This window comes from Cucurbita moschata, unplaced genomic scaffold (assembly GCF_002738365.1).
Source record: "Cucurbita moschata cultivar Rifu unplaced genomic scaffold, Cmos_1.0 Cmo_Scf00091, whole genome shotgun sequence".
NCBI lineage: Eukaryota > Viridiplantae > Streptophyta > Magnoliopsida > Cucurbitales > Cucurbitaceae > Cucurbita > Cucurbita moschata.
The window spans coordinates 171,556-190,313 of record NW_019268607.1 but is presented as its reverse complement, the minus strand read 5'-3'; the positions used below and the strand labels follow the sequence as shown (position 1 = coordinate 190,313).

The window sequence follows — 18,758 nt, the reverse complement described above, 5'->3', positions numbered from 1 at the left end:
AAATCACTTAGCTAACACAAAATAGACCTCTTTTGTGGGCTACCGGAGAGAGTTCATGAGATTGAAGTAGTTTGCCCTTGATTTGATTGACATAGAGTTAGAAGATGGCTTAGAGGGTTTTTCTAAGCCTGGACATCATAGCTTCTACCACCTATTCTACTATTATGAGAGCAGTTAAGGCTATGGAGAGAGTAGTGAAAAAACACCAAGGGCCAACAACACCGTCAATCACCATAGGACAAAAGTCAAGGTATAATCAGATAGAACTGCACCGTCAACCACTTGTGTGCCAGCTGTAAAAGGTAGACAGTAACCATAGGGACTGGGGCACAGTGAGCATTCGGGTCAATAGGGATTCAGAGGAGACAAGAAACCTCGATCCAGCGAGTGTGGTAGGAAACATTAGAGATGGTGCCTAGTTCAGGCTAAAGCATGCTTCAGGTATGGCCAAGAGGGTCACATGGCTATGAACTGTCTAGAAAAGAACACTGAAAACTCGGTTAACCCGACATGAGGCCCAAGTAGTATAGGAAAGCCTATACAGACCCATTCCCAAGCAACACTTTCACCAATAGAGACTCTGAAAACTCTGACACAATGGTGACAAGTACATTATTTGTTTTAGGGCATTTTACCCTAACTTTATTTGATTAAGGGTCTACAGATTCATTTATATCTATATTGTTTGTTAGTTAGGCAAGGTTTAAGTTAGAACTCTTATTGTATGTGTTATTTGTTAGTACCCAAATAGGTGTAAACTTAGTTGCTACGAATACAGTGAAAGCTGGACAAGTAGTAATCCCTTAGATAGTTTGGATGATGAAAGCAAAGAGATTAATCCAACAACGAGTCTAGATAATATTGGTTAGTATGTAGATACAAAAAAAAAAAAAAAGAAATAGAAGTTCTTGTCTGCAGTACCGATGGTCAACAATTTTCTGATGTTTTGTCAAAGGATATACTAGAAGCACCCCCTTCCCGAGTTGTAAATTTCTGCATAGAGCTCGAACTAGGTACCAAGCCTGTTTTCAAATCCCCGCTTGGTGTCACGGTTGTACTTTTTCAACCATGTGACATTGTAATCTTGAAACGCTCATGACTAGTCTTAAGAGAAACCTAGGCCCCATATTCATTTTTCACCCACTTTATGGCTTCATTGGATCTTAGGTGAAGTTTATCTTCACTCACCGTTCATCACTTGTGCAAAATTTATGTTTGTACGGCCACACATGATGCATGCACGTGCATATTCAATCTTCTATGACATAACTACCTTACCTCTACACTAGGCCAAATTCCCTTCGGAATCTAACTTTTAAGGTTAAGGCTCGGTTCCTTACCCAACCATTCAATAAGCCTATTTGTAACGCTCATATCTACTCGTTGTTCATATCTTACTTATGCCTCGTCTCCTCTTCAATTCACACGTTATATGGTGTGTTGGATGATACACCATCCTCCTCAGTTGCATCATGCATTTCTTCTATTTTGGGCCTCTTGTGGCAGACGGCGCCGCTTGAGGGCCGTTGTTTTGCTTGTCTCGACGTGAGGGTCAAATCTACTCTCTTCATAGTAATGTTTTGAAGGAGCAACTGCAATTCTTGTTGGACAAGGGTTTCATCTATCCTGAGGTATCCTCTTTGAGTGCTCCAGTGTTGTTTGTCAATGTGAGATCCCACAACAATTGGAGAGAGGAACAAAGAATTCTTTGTAAGGGTGTGGAAACGTTCCCCCTAACTGACATGTTTTAAAATCGTAAGATTGATGATGATACATAACAGGTTAAAGTAGACAATATCTACTAGCGGTAGGATTAGGATGTTATAGTCAAGAAGAACGATGGATCAATGTGTTTGTGCATCGACTTCATGGAATTAAACAAGAGATCGGTGAAGAATAAGTACCCTCTTCCCCGTATAGAAGATATGTTTGACCAACGCAAGGAGGTGACAATGTTTTCCAAAATAGATCTCTGATCAGGCTACCACCAGATTAAGATAGAGAAGAAGATATGTCCAAGACAACATTTAGAATTAGGTATGACCACTATGAGTTTTTGATTATGTCGTTTGGACTCACTAATGGCTCAGCGTATACATGGAGTCAAAGAATCTAATATTCAAGGAGTGATTCAACACATTTGTCATCGTGTTCGTAGACAACATCCTAGTGTATTTGAAAATGGATTAAGAACACAAGTTACATCTCTGGACAGTCCTGGTGATCTTGTGGGAAAATAAGTTGTATACCAAGTTCTCCAAGTGAGAACTTTGACTATGGTACGCTTATTCTTCGGGCACATGGTGTCGAAGGATGGGGTTTCAATGGACCCAACAAAGGTGGAAGTTGTAACCAAGTGGGTTTGCTGGACTGCAATTACTAAGGTACACAATTTCTTGGGACTGGTAGGGTACATTAGAGAATCGTACTAGATTTTGCCAAGATAGCCTCATCGCTCACGCACTTGACTAGGAAGGGTGTTTCGTTTATATGAAATGAAGCATGTAAGGCTAGCTTCCAAGATCTGAAATAGAGGTCAGTGTCGGCCCTAGTGCTCACAGTTCCAGAGAGCTCAAGAGGTTATGTGATTTATAGTGACACCACTAAGAAACGACTAGGATGTGTAGTGATGCAAACAAGAAGGTGATCGCTTGTGCTTCCCTTCAGTTGAAGGACTACGAGCAGAACTACCCCTCCCATGACTTGGAGTTAGCTATGGTAGTGCTTGTACTTAAAATCTGGTGGCTACTTGTATGGATAGAATTACCATATCTACACTGACCACAAGAACCTAAGTGTGTTGAGACGAGGTGTAACACCCAAAAATGAAAGGAATTAGATCCAACAAGAATAAGCCGCCCATGTTAGATCCAAATGATCAAAAGGGGAGGAATTAAAGGATTAAGCAAGGATGATGATCTCAAGCAAGTCATTCTTATACCCTAACAAGTAATGTTAAGGAGTTTAAGACCTATGGAAAAAGGATTAAGAAGTAAAAGTAAGTAAAAAGGGCAAAAATGTCATTTTTCTAATTATTAAGGACCTTCCCGGATTTTTAGTTGCTTATCTAGAAGGAATTTCTAGATGTTCAAGAAGAAGGAAAAAATGACCAACATGAGATGAAAAGTTTTTAGAAAAATTATGGATTTTTCAATAAAAATAATATTAAAATATTCGAAAAGCGGCAAATGACCTAAATACCCCTGGAAGAATGTATAATTATGAAAATGCCCCTCTGATCAGAAACAGAGCATCTACCGTGACCATCTGAGAAATATCTAACGAACTCAAATCCCAGCCTTTGGATCTTCCCCAAATTTGGATATGATCTAGAAGATGGACAGATCATCACATCCAATGGCTATTATGCAAAACCAAAGTCGAGGAGGCTCTGACCGGAGTAGATATTTCCGGCGGATTTTCCAGAAAATCCAAATCGCCAATTCACGACGATTCTGGAGCTTTCAATGTCTGTTTAAGCTCCGCCTATAAAGTCTGGAGTAGGGGAAAAAATATGGAATAAGACTCAAGCAAGGTCAAGTACCCATTTGAGAGTTATGAGCGTTTAGTTTGTGGGTCTCCTACTCTTGGGGTTTCATCCAAATTCGAGAGCAATTCTCCACCCTTCCTCCTCAAACTTATTCCTATAGTTTCTAAACAAGATTACCCACAATTTCTATGAAGGAATTGAGAGCTGAAACGTCGTAGAACAAGATACCTAAGAGATCGGAAATTCGGCGTTTCGGGTGAGTTGCATACCGAGAACGATTTCTAGAAATTAAGGTTCCACACTCAATGACGTTCCTCCAAACCAATTCTTATAGCTTGAAGAAAGGATATGGAAGAGGTTCCATGAAGAAATTGGGCCTTGAAAACCTCTAGAATCGGCTACCCGATAAGAAATCCCCTGTTTTAGCTTCTGCGAAGGAAATGATTTTGGACGAACTTTGGAGCTCAATATCTTAGATTGTGATCCACGAAAAGGTATGAAATCAATCCCAATCTCTTCCTTGTAACATCTTCATTAAGTTTAATGAAGAAATTGAGGGGATAAACGAAGATATCGAGGCTGTGGAAGGCCACTTTCAGACGGCGGCGCAAAGGACGCGCGCGTCTTCTTCCTGTCTAGAGGAAGAAGACGATGACGTGGCCGGTTCAGTTGAACCGGCCAAGTCAACCCAAAATCTGACCTTCCCTCGGTGTTTCTCAATTTTAACCCCCTTTCAGGCTGGTCTCATGACAAACCGTATGGTTCCAGAAACTAGACACAATAAGGAGTCTATGGAAGGAAATGTGAAGTAATTTGAATATCGAAAGCTCAAGAACGGAGGTCCTGAACATCGACAATGAGGTAAGTAGCCACCTTGGACTTTTCTTAAGAAATACTTTTAAGAATCACTTGGATTTTCATATGAACCCTACACCAAGTATTACACAAGGATCTATGAAAGCAAAACTCAAAGAACCGTAAGTTAAGGCGCTGAACCGACCAAATTGCTTGAGATTTAAGGAACATTAAAATAACCCACTATATGAGCCCTAATGCCTATGAAACTTTAATGATGAGCATATTATAGCATGTTTTGGTTATGTGTGAAACTTAGTGGTCAATGGATAAGGATAAGTAGGTAAACAAGGAAACGGGGCAAAATGACCATAATGCCTTAAGGATATCTACCTATGGTTCATGATCTAGATGACATCCAAATGCTATGAAGTTCTACAGTAAATTCTATTGTATGATGATTAATGAGGTGGTGAAGTTTGAAAGCCACTAGAACTCGCTAAGTAGCAAAACCAAGAATTAGGGGTAAAATGACCATAATGCCCCTAAGGAAGCCTACCTACGGGTTAAGCCTTAAATGACCTCCCAACATTATGAAATATTGTATGAATCCATATCTCATCATGTTGTATAAGGTAATGAAGTTTGGGAGTCATTGGTAAACGTTAGATAGCAAAACCAAGATATGGGAAAAAATGTACATCACAATCCACATGACTTTACCTCCTAGGATGACTAACGAGGTACCCATGAAATAAGAGATTCCCCATAGATACCCTTGGTTGCTAATAAGATTCTAAGTGCACAAGGTTACGTTGGGCTATTTCTAAGAAGAACCTTTAAGTTCCAAGCTTGACCCAAGATGTTATGCATAAACCTAGGATCCCCAAGAATAGAAGGAAACACCTAAGTTAATGCAGATGGTATGCTTAACAAGTTGCTAGGATCCATGCCCGGAGTAACCATTATCTCCCATCATGAAGTGTACCAGGAGATCCCTATTCCTCTTTAGGTGAGATGCCTTGCTATATGTACCACGAGCAGGGAAAACTAAGGGTTACTTTGAAAGTGTTTTCAGGACCACGATATATGACATGACAACCTCTAAGGGTTTGTTCCAGAAAACAAAACAAGAAGTCATATCCTAGCTCAAGGTCTAAATATGCTCCAAATCACCAACCATGTCCTATAAGGTCTATTTTATATGACACGAGGATAAACTCAAGATTTCAAGTTGGTTGGAGCAAGTTTGGAACATAAGCCAGGATGGAACGTAAGGAAATGCCTAAAGAAAACATGTCAAGATTCAAGACCCTTCTAGAACCCTCTAAGGAGCCCATTATGAACTTATGACCTTCTAGAATAACTCATGCTAGTTATGACGATGGGTTCATATGATCACGAATGTATATAACAACTGAGGCCTCAAAAAAATAAGAATCTTAGAAACTTATAAGATTAAGAATCAAGAATAAGCTATACAACCACCAAGACAAGAAGAATGCTAGGTACCACTCAAACACAAGGGACCAAAGTCCTCAAGACTCAAAATTCAAGAATGCTAGGTATTACTCTAAGCATGTCTAATTGTGGCCTATAACTCCCATCATGCGGTGCTTTTTAAGGAGGCCTTTTTCCTCTTCTAGGTGGGATGCCTTGCACCGTGTTTGCTTTGCAGGATGTCATGTTTGGCCTCATTCCCCTCACCTAGATGAGATGCCCTGCGCCATGTTATGATTTACAGGATGCCATATTCATGTATGCACCGATTACGCGACCTATATGATCTATGTTAGATTATGTGACCTTTATGGTCTATGCCATGTTCATGCATTCATCGATCACGCGACCTTTATGGTCTATGCCATGTTCATGCATGCATTGATCACGTGACCTTTATAGTCTATGCCATGTTCATGCATGCATCGATCATGTGACCTTTATGGTCTATGCCATGTTCATGCATGTATCGATCACGTGACCTTTATGGTCTATCATGGGGAGAACCTATGGCCACGATTGAGCAAGAAGAGAGTAAGTTACCCTAGCCATGAATTAAGAATCTCCTAAGACCTCCCACGGTACGTCATGTGTATGACTTAGACTACGCTGCTTGGAACGTAAGAAGCCTTGAGCGTAGGCATTAAGACTATGTCGCTTGAAACGTATGAAGCCTTGGACACAGATTGACAAGTTTATGTCTACTACCGTAAATCTTAAGGGGAGTGTCTTGGAGAACGAATTAAGAAACATAACAAGAACTTACGACAAGAACAAGAACAAGAACAAGAAAACAAAAAGTGTGGTACCCTAGCATATCAAGGACACGATTAAGAGCCTACAAGTAGGCTGCTTACTGAGTCTTGTACTCATTCCTTATTCTCCATTTTTTTTAGGAAATAAGGAGCTGGTTGAGGTCGGGAGCGGACTCTGGAGCAGGTGCCATAGACAAACCTCACCCGTCGTCCTTCTACCCTTTTGTGTTGTCCCTTAACTTGTGTTTTAACTGTTGTGTTGTGTTTTAAAATACTTTGTATAAACTTTATTTTGATATAATGTTTGATATGTTTTAAGTTTTGGTTGTTTTATTTTGTTGAAAAATTTACCCATCTTTTTACAGTCATCGAGTCAGCTCGGTCCTTACACGAGGTAGGTGAATGGGAGTTGTCAGGACAAGAGATAGTTCAAGCTACCAATGAGGCCATGAAAAAGATTAGAACAATAATGTGCATGGCTCATAATAGATAAAAGAGTTACACTGACATGAGGCATTTGAGCTTAGGGGACATGGTATTCTTAAAGGTGACTCCTGTTGAAGGGTGTCCTAAGTTTCGGACGTAAAGGAAAGCTGAGCCCATGTTTTATCGAACCATTCAAAATCTTAGATCAAATCTGTCACGACCCAATTTTCGAGGCTTTGAAAACTCGTACCATGACCCAAAAGGCAAAAGCAAAAACAGACAAAAATAAAATAAAAGAAAAGAAAAGTACAAGTTAATAATATTATTTAAATAAAACATAATAAAGAGAATTTTTTCAAAATATTACAAAGGGGATACAAATTAAACTAAGGAAATACAGAAGACTCCAAAATAACTGAAAAGGAACTGACGCTTCTGAAAGATCCACTCTATGATCGCACAGCTCTCAAACGCTTCTCAACCTTGATCGCCAGCCTGCGAATTCTTGAAAAAAATAGGACAACTAGGATGAGTATAAAAATTATACTCAGTAAGCCACCTACTTGTAGGCTCTCAACGCATCCTAAGCTTAACAGACTCCCACGGACTTCTCTTTGGCTATAGGACGTCTGGTTCTGGTATTAGGCCTTTGGGACTTCTTTGGTTCTCCATCCTTTTATTTAAACCCTAAAAGTTCCTTATGCCAAGCTTTAATGACTAGTGTCTTCCTATGAGGCGCTACATTTGCATGGCATTCTAAGACTATATGGTATCTTACCAAGGGGTGTGCTGAGTACCTCCTAGGCCCATGATAGACCACCTTATTGAGGGGCGTGACCCCTCCTTTCCGAGCTAGTGGTCTATAAGACATGGGTACATTTTCCTTGCGAAACGGCTAGGAACAGTGAGAACTAATCAGGAACCCTTGGTCCTCCCACGAAGATATAGATACCGTTCACACAAATTATAGCCTAAGAATACTCTTAAGGTACTTTGTTTGCCGTTGTGATCTGATAGGCTCCTAGGGAAAGGTTAGGTCTAGACTCAGTAGCTTGTCACTTCTAACCATAAATCCATAGGTTATCATATTATTGGGTCATGGAAAATAACTGAGTGTGCATACAACCGTCATCTAGCATTATCATACATAATTCATACAAAGTGTTTATACATGTTCAATGGGGCGATAACATCCATCAAGCTCCTAGAGCGTAGAGTTCTCAAATTCTCATCCTCTTTCCAACATGAATTAAACATATACATAAATAGCGGAGGCTTAAAGCATAATTGCAACACTCAAGTAACACTCATAATACTTCACATAGTATATTCATACTCATAACAATCAAATTAACTACATTCAATCATGGAAAGCAATCACCTAAGGTAAATGCATTAGCATACATGCATTTCAAGCGATCCCTACAAGTATTGCTTCCTAAATATCGTGTGGTGACTAACATGATTGATGTGTGACTTTCGTTTAGTGTTTCTACACAAATAACGTATCCAAATATACTCATTTTGTCCAATTAAGTCCTAATTCACATAAAAATATGATTAGGATTAGAATCGGGATAAAAATCGAGCAAACAGAAGTAAAACAGGAAGGAAACTAACCTTCATGCATGCAACACACGCTTCCACTCGCAGGAAAGATGCTCCACGTGCGATGCCACGCGCCCATACAGACACGCTTGATGGAAGAGGACGCACGTCCTGGTGCTGCCACATGGCGTGCTCAAGTTGGTTAGCCGCTAATGAGTCATGGGTTCAAATCTGGAGGCGCACGCTGGGAAGTGAAATTCCTTATGTTGACGCGTGGCACCATGTGGATCTGATCAAACATCCTTTGAGTCAAATTGGGTCAGATGTGGGTCTAACAAACTTAAAACTTTAAGTCATTATCTTTTAAAGTTTGTAGTGCTTTAACCCCGTATCTTTAAAGATATTATTGAGAATTAATGAAATTGACCAGTGCAGGTGTCGAACCTTCGACCGTCACATTATCAGCACGACACTCTAACCTGAGAATATTTGCTAAAACCGCCGAACATAAATGGTGGTGAATGTTCTCTATTTATAATGAGAATAAAGAATTATGGTAAATTACACATAATATGTAAATAACAATAAAAGGAAAGAATAATAAATAAATAGAATATATTTGCTTTTAATAAAAAGGAAAATATGGTAAGCTGTTAAGGCAAATATCTTAATAAACGGTCAAATATCCTTAACACCCCTTGCTAGTCGAGCATCGGATTTGAATGAACGTGAAGCTTGGATCTTAAAAATTCAAAGAGAGGTCGAGAAACACTTTTTGTGAAGATGTCAGAAACATGGAGATGGAAGTTATTGTGTGCGAAGTTTGCCAACAATAACAAAGATGGGAAGGTACATATTTTGTGCGAAGTTTGCCAATGATAACAAGTTCTCAAAGGAAATGATAATCTAGTTCAACATGTTTGTCCTGCTTGTGAGAAACGGGAATAGAGCTAAACAAAAATAGCACTTTTGTTGTCAATTAAGAGCAAGGGCTGCTATGAAATAGGGACCTTGAGGTCATGCAAAAGATGCATTACCAAAAGATGTTCAACAGCAGTTATGGCAAGAGCACAATACTCAGATTCACCGTTAGAGCATGAGACAGTAGGTTGCTTTTTGGCACTCTAAGAAACGAGATTGTTACTAAGATAATAGAATAGCCGGATGTAAAACGATCAGTATCGGGACAACCAACCCAATCAGCATCCGAATAAGCCACTAGCGCACTAGGAACAGTGTATGGACGAAAGGTAAGACCAAAGTGGAGTGTTTCTTTGACATAACGAAAAATACGTTTGATAGCAAGAAAGTGATCTGCAGTAGAGGCATGCAAAAATTGACTGACAGAATTGCAGCATAGGCAATATCTGGACGCGTAATGGTCAAGTACTAAAGGGCGCCAACAAGGGATCTATAGAGAGTAGGATCAGAGAAAGGAGAACCATCAGCAGTCAGACGTTGAGAAACAACCATGGGAGTGTGGACTGGTTTGCTATCGAGCAACTGAGCACGAGTAAGAATATCTCGGACATATTTTAACCGACTAATAAAGAGACCATCAGAAGTGGGTGAAGCTTCAAGACCAAGAAAGTAACTGAGAGAATCCAAATCTTTGGTAGCAAACCCATAACGAAGATTGCGAGTAAAATTGTCAATAAGAGATGAATTGTTGCCGGTAACGATAATGTCATCAACATAAAGAAGCAAATAGATAAGGTTAGATTGTTGATGAAAGATAAAAAGGAACGTGTCAGCGCGATTGTAAGAAAAATCAAGTGTAACGACCCAAAATTTTCTACTTAATTTGAGGTCGCTACTATATACGTACCATAAACATTGAATGCGGAAGACTTCATTTAAATTCTATAAAACATAACCTTTAACTTAAAACACAGCCATGGACTTCCGTGTTTCCAAAACATTTTGAAAACGATACAACAAAAAGACCCGAAATAAAATAAATAAGCATTTAAGTTTAAAACATCTTATTCTAGCCTAAGTCTAAGGAAATAAATACCACTATCCTATACATGTTCCATGATCTCGAGTTGCGATGTCGTCGTCAGCCGTACAGGAATGCCTTGCCTTAATCTGAAAAATGTCGTAGCACATGGCTTGAGTATTTAAAGAAATACTCAGTAAGTGACCACACTATTGGGGTTAAATGCAACAATCACATGTAATGAAATGATGGGACCTATCTTTCGTTTCATTTCGTTTTCCCTACGGTGCTGTCCTAACGGGTAATCGTGGACGTGTACCATATACTTTACACACAACCCATACGTGTGAGTATGGGCTCACCAGCTAGTTCGTACACCGCTGGGTCACTGTCCTTATCTGGTGGGCATACTCTGGGAGTCCCTTATGTCGAGACCCGTTAAAACTAGAACCGTCATGGCAGCGCTATGCAATGCATAACGATCGTTGTCCTGCCATTGGATGTACGCGTCCGTACCCTCGTGATGGGATGGGGGTATCCCCCCAGATGCATGAACACACATAATGCATGAGGTCCCCCTATTTCTACATTTATCGTTAATGACCATAACCCCCCTATCACGTTCCAGGCTTCATGTCATTCTAATTTTTATTTCACATTTCATACACATTTCTATCCGGGTTATGGTTCCAGATAGTTTACCGTGTTTCATGTCATACAATTCATGCGGTTCACATTCACATATTCCATACAAACATGCCATAATCATTCAAGGACCTCATATCGTTACATGCATTACACATCACATCAGACTAAAAGCATACATAGCATACATTCACGTTCACATAACTACGTACTTAAGCACAATATTCTAGCATACAATGTATCATATCATAAACAAGTCATAACGTAAACACTTCATAGTCATATTGTTCTCTAACTTACCATAGCCTTAACGTTCTTATACCTATCACGGATATATCATTACGTAACGTACCTTAGTCATATCGTCACAAGAATGTACCCTAGCGCTATCGTTTTATCAATCTATCACAAACCTATCCCTTTCTACCCATAACCTAACCGTATTCTTTCATCAATCTCTCCTATCCATAGCACTCCGGTATGTAACCTAACCTTAACATTTCATGAACGTATCTTATTCCTATCGTTACATTTCGTTTTATGCATCCTTCTCGTATCCTATCTCAAACATATCCTTGAGCACATCGTACCATAATTATTATCATACAAACAACATATTATAACATAACATAACATATAAGAAGCAAATCGATCCACAGACAATTCACACATATCAATATATATGACACGTGTAGAACCACAGGGCACGTGTCAACATCAAATATAACCATGCCAATAGTAAGGTCACTTACCTGGCTAGCTTAAGTCGTTGTCATAAATATATCTTTAATGAAAGTTCGATTCCGTCCTTTGAAAACCGAGTCAACCTATATGAGCTCATGGCATCAGTTTCAAGTTTGAACTCTATAAAATTATTTCTCTAATTTACATTGGCCATCGTAAAATTCTGATATTTAATTTAAAGGAGCTCACTGCCCTATGATATTTCCTGTTTTATTGTTAAATCCTGTTCAACTAATATTTACTCCATCTCCCTCTCTCCCTCTCTCCCTCCCCCTCTCTCTCATTATTTTCATTTTGTAAATACGGTTTTCAATTGTGTAAATAGATNTTTTAAGTCATTATCTTTAAAATTCGTAGTGTTGTAACCTCGTATCATGAAAAGATATTATTAAAAATTAATAAAATTGGCCCATGCAGGTGTCAAACTTACGATCTTCGCGTTATTAGCACGACGCTCTTACCAATTAAGTCAATAGGCCATAGGTTTTATGCACATCGCAGATCGGTAGCTCTTAATCAGTCAGTCGAGTTTAGGTTACATAATTTTATGCATAATAAACTTAAAACTTTAAGTCATTATCTTTTAATGCTTGTAGTACTTTAACCATGTATCATTAAAGATATCATTGAGAATTAATGAAATTGATTCATGCAAGTATCAAACCNAATTATTATTATTTTAACTATTTTCATCATTATTTTTATTTGGTTATTTCTTTATTTATTTTTGGGCTATTACACTCGAGTGTGAGAAGAAACGAGCTAAAGCGCTAAAACCAGATGTGAGGAACTTGCTTTATGCCATAGAGAGCTTTCTTTAATAGACAGACATGAGTGGGAAATGAAGGATCAATATGCCTAGGAGGTTGTTCCATATGAACATGTTCAATAAGAATGTCATTGAGAAAAGCATTCTTGACATCAAGTTATCGAAGAGGCCATTTATTTGTGACCGCAATGGAAAGCACAACACAGACAGTGGTAACTTGGACAATCGAACTGAAAGTGTCGGTGTAGTCAAGACCAGGAACCTGAGTATAACCTTTGGCAACAAGACGAGTCTTGAAACGCTCGACCAATCCATCAGACAAATATTTAATACAAAACACCCATTTCATGCAATTGGCAGGCCCGTCAAGGACATTGATAAAGTGCACTGGTTCCTTCGTGGACTCGGCACTCGGCACCAATTTTTTAGCATTTTCTATTGCTCTCTTCACCCCTCTCCTCTATTTTGCTACAGCGCTCTCATCCCTCTCCCTTATTTTGCAGTTGAGCTTTGGTTGTTCCAGTGCTCCCTTAGTCTTCTAACTCCGCTCCTGCGACATTNATTGACCCATGCAAGTGTCAAACCTGCGCACTTTGCGTTCTAACCAACTTGGCTAATAGGCCAAAGTTTTTATGCTCGTTATAGATTGGTAACTCATAATCTAACCAATAGAGTTCATAATAGAACTTGAGTTTTCAAATTTAAGTCATTATTAGCACAACACTATAACGAAACGAGTCAATAGGCCATAAGATCGGTAGCTCCTAATCTAGTAGTTTAGGTTACATAATTTTATGTATACTGAACTTAAAACTTTACTTTTAAGTCATTATCTTTTAAAGTTTGTAGTGCACGTATCGTTGAGAATGTGACTGCGACCTTAGATAATAGGCCAAAGGTTGTATGTAACCCCTTAATTAAGAGAATTAATCAAATTGACCAATACAAGTGTCAAACTTGCGACTTTTACATTAATAGCACGATGCTCTAACGAACTGAGCTAATAGGCAATAGGTTTTATGCATATTGCAGACTGGTTTAATAGCACGATGCTCTAACGAACTGAGCTAATAGGCAATAGGTTTTATGCATATTGCAGACTGGTAGCTCCTAATCCAGTCAATCAGAACTGAGCTAATAGGCAATAGGTTTTATGCATATTGCAGACTGGTAGCTCCTAATCCAGTCAATCAAGTTTAGGTTACATAACTATGACCTTCACGTTATTAACACGACGCTGTAACCAATTGAACTAATAAGCCAAAGGAATTGAAAAAAATAAAATAAGAAAAACCATATTCATTTTTCACCCAACTTTATGGTTGCATCGAACCTCAGGCAATGTTTATCTTCACCCACCGAATATCACATGTGCAGAATCTAAGCTTATTCGACCACACACGATGTTTGTGCGTGTATGTTCAATCGTCTGCGACACAACCGACTTGCTTGTACACTAGGCTAAGTCATTCGACTCGTCCTTGCCTTTGATCGAGGCCAAGGTCTCTCAATGCAATGCCGCATCCAATATCATCTTGGTTCCCAAGAAACATGGCCCATATGTCTTGACATCATCCCAAGTCATGGGGTGTCATCGATCAACGTAGCTCGCTCGGTCATGCCATCAAGAACGGGTCCACGTGTTGTTCATAACGTCGAGACATCATAAACATGTATCCATATAAAATATATCATGGCATTGGCCCTCCCGTGTCCATGCCATATCATTTACGTACTCTATATTAGAGAGCAGATGCATAATCCAACCTCTTATACATGGCCTAGGGCGTAATATCGGCACACCCATGCTGTAATAACCCGAAAATAATAAATTAATTAATTAATTAATTAAATAAAAATAAAAATAAATAATAATAATAATAAAAAAAAAAAAAAAAAAAAAGACAGCAGCAGCTTGAAGCTGCTGCCATAGAGAAAGGAAGAATGGACAGGTGGTTGAAGGGAAAAGAAAGAAAAGAGAGGAAGATGGAGGTGTGGGAGGTGGTTGGCGTTGGCAAGGCCGACGAGGAAGCACCAAATAATATCGAAGAAACAGAGGAAGAGGGAAACAGAAAACAGGGAGTGTTATAATCCGTGTTTTCCGGCAAAACCTTAAAGTTTTTTTTGGCGTTTTTTGTGACAACGTGCAAACATGAGGATGGGGAGACGATTGTGAAGGCTTTTCAGCCATTGAAGCTCTGAACTAAGCTGATTTAAGCGGTTGTCGCAAAGGTAACGAAAAACCCATATCACCGAACCTTTAAATCTCGATATCTTGGTTCGTATTGTATAATAAGTTATGAAATAGGGCTTGTTAGAAACGTAATAAGGAGATCTATAAATATGTAGAAGGAATCAAGATGAAATTCGAACCGTAGAAGGAGGATATGGCTTCGGGATATAGTAGGTATTAACAGAAAAGATGGGAAAATTTCAGAAAAACGCAAGGAAGAAGAAGAAGCGCGTGAGGGCCGCAACTGGGCGTGCGACTGGGCGTGCTCCTGGCGCGTGGGACAGACACACCGAGGTGCGTGAGGGCGCGTGAAGCATCAGTTCGGTTCCCGGTTTGTCCCGTTTGATTTGTTTTGACTTGTTCTACCTAGATTGACCTATACTTACCTTGAAAATGGTGAAATATAGGTCTAATTGGAAGGAATTGTGTTGAAATACCCTATTAAATGTACAATCAAGAGAGAAAGGGATTCGAAACCAGGTAAGTAGCGTATCGACCTTTGAACTAGTTCTTAACTTGTTTTACAACATGTGAGTATGTTGTTTACCTGATTAAGAGCTTAATAAGTTATGATGAGCTTTGATGATATTTAGTGTTTATTGTATATTGTGACTGCTTGCCTGTGATGTAAGCGTGATATAAATGATTGTCAGAATGTTCTACGTGTTGATCATGATACATGTATGAAAGCATGCAGTAACTGTGAGTATGTTATGCATGTTAATGGAAACGTTATGACTCTAGATATGCTTATTGGTTGTTGAGCTATGGCTTATTTACTGAGTATGATAGTCTACTAATTCCCGCGGAGTTCCTGGCCAACGCGCTGTGTGCTAAGTCAGGGAGCATGAGTACTCCTGACCGTTGGTATATGAGATAAACAGGCCGCCAGAGCAATAGTAGACGGCCCGTATTTGACCGAGAGCGGGTCTTACATACGAGTCCGAAAATTCTAGATAAGCATATCGAAGGAGAGTTAGTAACCTAGCTGGAGGTAGCTGAGATACCTCATTAACGAATAGATGACCCTAGTAAGAGAACTAGGAGTCAATGATGAATAAAACCTAAAAACACCTGGAAAAATTAGTTATGAACTCTTGAATGATAAGCTAGCTACTTACTGAGTAATCTAATTACTCATCAAAATTATTATAACTTTACTTTCCAGATTTAGATGATGCAGGCCAACCGAGGACGAGACCAGTGGACTGAAGACTACTGGGAATCCATGTCTGTGTCTGTTTTGTATATTTATGTTTTCGCTGTCAAGAATTTACTTCGGTTGTTTTAAGTTTAAATAGCACTGGTTTTAAATGTTTTACTGGATGTTTTTTTTTAAATATTTTGAGATTATGATTGGGTGTTAGAGTATGTTGTCGTTGATGATGGTAACTCCTGTTAATCGCGTTGACGATGAGCGGGCGTTACACATGCCGCTCAGTACTTTTCTTAAAAGACCCATCTCAAAGGAAGTCGCCCGAGACACTTGTCTTAGAATGCTCATCCTCATTGTGACACACGTAAGTGCCATAGGTAGCTCACTTAGGCCAGAGGGCGTAGGGCTGGTGGAGGCTGACACCTTGTCTCCCCCTATAGTACATTTTGAGGCATTTTCAAACTAGTGGGCGTAAACATGATTTTGGCGAATGAACATATAGTGTCGTGGAACGTTCGTCCGGTATCTGATTGACACAAAATTTTGCGTGCTTTTATATTTCATAAGGACATACTTGACTTTAGAACCACATGTCTTTATTCCCTTCAGAATCTCAACTTTTGAGATTAAAGCTCAGGGCCTTACTCGACCCTTTAATAAGCCTATTTGTGACGCTCATGTCTGCTCCTTGTTCCTATCTTACTTATGTCTTACTTCCTTTTCAATATGCACGTTATATGGTGAGTTGGATGATGCACTATCCTCCTCAGTCACATCATGACATTATTCTATTTTGAGCGTCGTGTGGTCGGATATGCGCCACGTAAGGGTTTTCGCTTTGCTTGTCTCGATAGGAGGGTCAGAATCTATTCTCTTCATAGTATGGTTTTCATACATGTCACTAGCAGAATTAAAAGAACTCAAGGAGCAACTGTAAATCTTGTTAGACAAGGGTTTCATCTTTCCTAACGTATCTCCTTGGAGTGCACCCGTGTTGTTTGACAATGTGAGATCCCACATTGTTTGGAGAGGGAAACAAGGCACCTTAGTGTCACCTCCCCCTAACAAATGCGTTTTAAAACCGTGAGACTGACGACAATACGTAACGGGGCAAAAGCGGACAATATCTACTAGCGGTGGGTTTCAGTTATTATAGTCAAGAAGATGGATGGATCAATGTATTTATGCATCGACTACAAGGAATTGAACAAAAGAACAGCGAAGAATAAGTACCCTATTTCCTGTATAGAAGATATGTTTGACCAACTCAATGAGGTGACAATGTTCTCCAATATATATCCTTGATTAGGCAACCACTAGATTAAGATTAGAGAGGGAGATGTGCCGAAGATAGCATTCAGAACGATGTACGACCATTATAAGTCTTATGTCATATGGACTCACCAATGTCCTTGTGGTATACATAGGATCAATGAATCGAGTATTCAAGGAGTATCTCACACATCTGTCATTGTGTTCATAGATGACATCTTGGTGTACTCGAAAACGGATTAAGAATAGAAGGTATATCTCTAGAAAGTCCTTTTGATCTTGAGGGAAAAATAAGTTGTATCTAAGTTCTTCAAGTGAGAAGTTTGACTACGACAGGCTCATTCTTAGTGCTCGTTGTGTCAAAGGATGGGGCTTTAGTGGACCCTGCAAAGGTGGAAGTTGTCACCAAGTGGGTTTGCGCTACTATAGTTACTAAGGTACATAGTTTCTTGGGACTGGTAGGGTACTATCAATAGTTCATACGAGATTTTGCCAAGATAACCTCATCACTCATGCCGTTAACTAGGAAAGGTGTTCCATTTATATGGAAAGAAACATGTAAGGCTAGCTTCCAAGATCTGAAATAAAGATTAGTGTCAGTCCTGGTGCTCACGGTTCCAGATATTTCCTATGCTGTCAATTCTGTCTGCCATTTCTTGCATGCTTCTTCTGTAGATCACTTTCTTGCTGTCAAACGTATTCTTCGCTCTGTCAGAGGAACACTCCACTTTGGTTTTACCTTTCGTCCATCCACTGTTCCTAGTACGCTAGTCGCTTATTCGGATGCTGACTAGGTTGGTTGTCCCGATACTCATCATTCTACATCTGGCTTATGATGTCTCACATTGGTTGGGGAGGAGAACAAACCACCATTTATAAGGGTGTGGAAACCTTCCCCTAGCAGACGCATTTAAAGCCTTTAGGGGAAGCCCAAAAGGGAATATCTATTAGCGGTGGATCTAGGCCGTTACAAACGGTATCGAGCCAGGTCAACCTTGCTCTAATACCAACTGTAACGACCCGAAATTTTCTACTTAATTTAAGGTTGCTACTGTATACATATCCTAAACATTGAATGCGGAAGACTTCATTTAAATTAACACAACTATGGACTTACGTGTTTCGAAACATCTTTAAAACGACACAACAAAAGATTAAATAAATAAATAAGCGTTTAAGTTAAAAACATCCTATCTAGCCTAAGCCTAAGAAAATAAATACCATTATCCTATGCATGTGCCATGGTCTTGAGTTGCGATAGGAATGCTTTGCCTTAACCTGAAAAATGTAGTAGCACGTAGCTTGAGTATTTAAAGAAATACTCACTAAGTGACTCCACTATAGGGGTTAAATGCAAGAACATGCAAATGCAATGACGGGACCTATCCTTTCAATCTATTTTCCTACAATGTTGTCGTAACGGGTAATTTGGACGTGTACCATATCTCTACACACATCCCATACATGCGAGTATGGGCTCACC

The 18,758-nt window shown here is 39.4% G+C and overlaps 1 long non-coding RNA gene across 1 annotated transcript; it reads left to right on the top strand.

Moving 5' to 3' along the window:
- The first annotated feature begins 1,376 nt into the window (after window positions 1-1,376).
- LOC111439317 lies at window positions 1,377-16,788 on the top strand. Its single transcript, XR_002709789.1, has 3 exons — window positions 1,377-1,437; window positions 5,206-5,208; window positions 16,749-16,788. It is a non-coding gene; the product is annotated as an uncharacterized LOC111439317 (long non-coding RNA).
- The last annotated feature ends 1,970 nt before the right edge of the window (window positions 16,789-18,758 follow it).